Genomic DNA, 2,031 nt, shown 5'->3' with positions numbered 1-2,031 from the left:
CTATTCTATTTCCACCATATTAGATAGTTGTTGTTCGACTAATTACCATAAAATAAAGTAATTTATACTAAGACACTTTTGTATTATATTGGACTAATGAGTGCGTCGGCATTTGACTTTGACTTTTTTCATGACCAAAATGCCCCTCGCCGCGTATATCACCAACTTACTGATAAATATTCCAAAGAAAAATGATTACCATATGAAAGTGAAAGTCAAGAGGATAATTACGTCTTTTTCAGTAATCAAAGTGACAACGAAAACCTTCACTTCCCCTCAAAGTGAAGTCACCGTCCCATTAAATTGTAAACGTCAACCTAATCGCAATCGCCCTCACGCACCGTCACCTCCTTCAGTCCTTCTCTTACTAAATAAAAAAATAAATACAAAAACAATTTTGCTACATAAAATTGCACGAATAACTTCGAATTAAAGTTAGAATCACTGAAATCGGAAAATAAAATACATTAAACAAATTAAATAAACGGGGATGGTTTAGTGGTTAATGTCTCAAGGGAGGTAAGAGTAACACATCATATATGTTGAGAACCAAAAAAAATAAAAAAATAAAAATTATATCCGATAATGAACGTTTCCAGTCTTGATTAAGCGGTAGATCTTATATAAAAAAACAAATGTTATATATCTATTTTGTATATATATATTGAATGCTGATAAACATTTGGAAAGAAGGACCATTGTTGTTTCTTTTGAAGAAAGAAAATAAGATAACCCGGTGCACAAAGCATCTCACATTCACGTAGGGTTTTGGAAAGGGTCGCACTCCAAAGGGTGTAGTGTAGATAATCTACGTTAATGCAAGCGTTAGTGGCTGCTTCTACGACTTGAACCTACATAGGTCACGCAAAGATAACTTTACCGTTTGGACAACTGCTGATTCTTTTGAATCATAAAGAAAAGAATGTTTACAAAATTAAAATTTTCTTATTTCTATAAATCAATAAAAAGACCAACGTGTGAAAATTCAAAGCCTAAGACTTAATAAATTGAAATAAAATAAAGAATTTATGGCGACACGGAATTTTATGTAATTTAATCATTAATTTTATAACAGGAGCCTGGACCAACCATGTCCATATATATAATCCACAAAATGCTAGCTACCATTTTCAACCTTTTCTAGCACTTTAACATAACAACATTCTTCAATCATGAACAGTCTCTTTCATTTCTTTTTCTTCTTCTTTCTCCTCTTCACTTCTCAAATTGTATTACTTCACGCCATCGGCCGTCCACCGGCGGCACGATTTTCCGGTCCGTCGATGGCGAGAAAACATCAAGTTTTTCAACCTCAGGCGAGTGCGCCGTTTGCTAGAGGCTTTGAGTCCGATAAGAGGAGAGTTCCCACTGGACCAAATCCTCTACACAACAAGAAAAGAAAGGCTTGAATTCTGCATTTAGAGTTCCTCTTGCTATCCGTTAAAGGTATAGTAATTTAATTTTCATTCATTAGTTTGTCTTTTGGTTGTAGAGTTTTCCTCTGTATTATATTGGTGATTCAATATTTGTATTCACCAATTTCAATTTTGTACAAATTATGGTATAGATAGCTTAGTTTAATTACACATGTAATTTTTTTTAATTCCATAACTTTTAATTTTTTTTTTTGCAGTTAGGTTATTTTAGGTTTTTCGCCTATACTAGCTGGGTGATTATGCCTATGTAGATTTTGCGAGAAAGGAATATGTGGTGTTTGTTAGCATAAATAATGTAGTATTGCAAAAAATTGTTTAAGTTGATAATTCTATCACTACATATTTTTTTTCCTTTTCTTTACTTGTACTAGTACGTAATTACTCCTTTGTAAGAATGGTTTTTTTAAACCAAGTTAGCTAGCCTCAGAATTGAATGAACATTAATAATTAATAAGAGAAAATAAAATAACAATGGACTCTCTCTCTCTCGTAAATACTTATGAAGATATTAATCAAATAATATGTTCATAGTAATTGTTTCACTTCTAAATGCGTTTGCTATTGCTCATACTTAGGAGTTTTTTTTTACCAAAAT

The 2,031-nt window shown here is 32.2% G+C and overlaps 1 long non-coding RNA gene across 1 annotated transcript; it reads left to right on the top strand.

Moving 5' to 3' along the window:
- Positions 1 to 1,058: 1,058 nt before the first annotated feature.
- LOC107799837 (uncharacterized) lies at positions 1,059 to 1,792 on the top strand. Its single transcript, XR_001651227.2, has 2 exons — positions 1,059 to 1,446; positions 1,634 to 1,792. It is a non-coding gene; the product is annotated as an uncharacterized LOC107799837 (long non-coding RNA).
- The last annotated feature ends 239 nt before the right edge of the window (positions 1,793 to 2,031 follow it).

Source organism: Nicotiana tabacum, chromosome 10, assembly GCF_000715075.1.
Source record: "Nicotiana tabacum cultivar K326 chromosome 10, ASM71507v2, whole genome shotgun sequence".
In the NCBI taxonomy this organism is placed as follows: domain Eukaryota; kingdom Viridiplantae; phylum Streptophyta; class Magnoliopsida; order Solanales; family Solanaceae; genus Nicotiana; species Nicotiana tabacum.
This window is presented reverse-complemented; position numbering and strand designations above follow the sequence as displayed.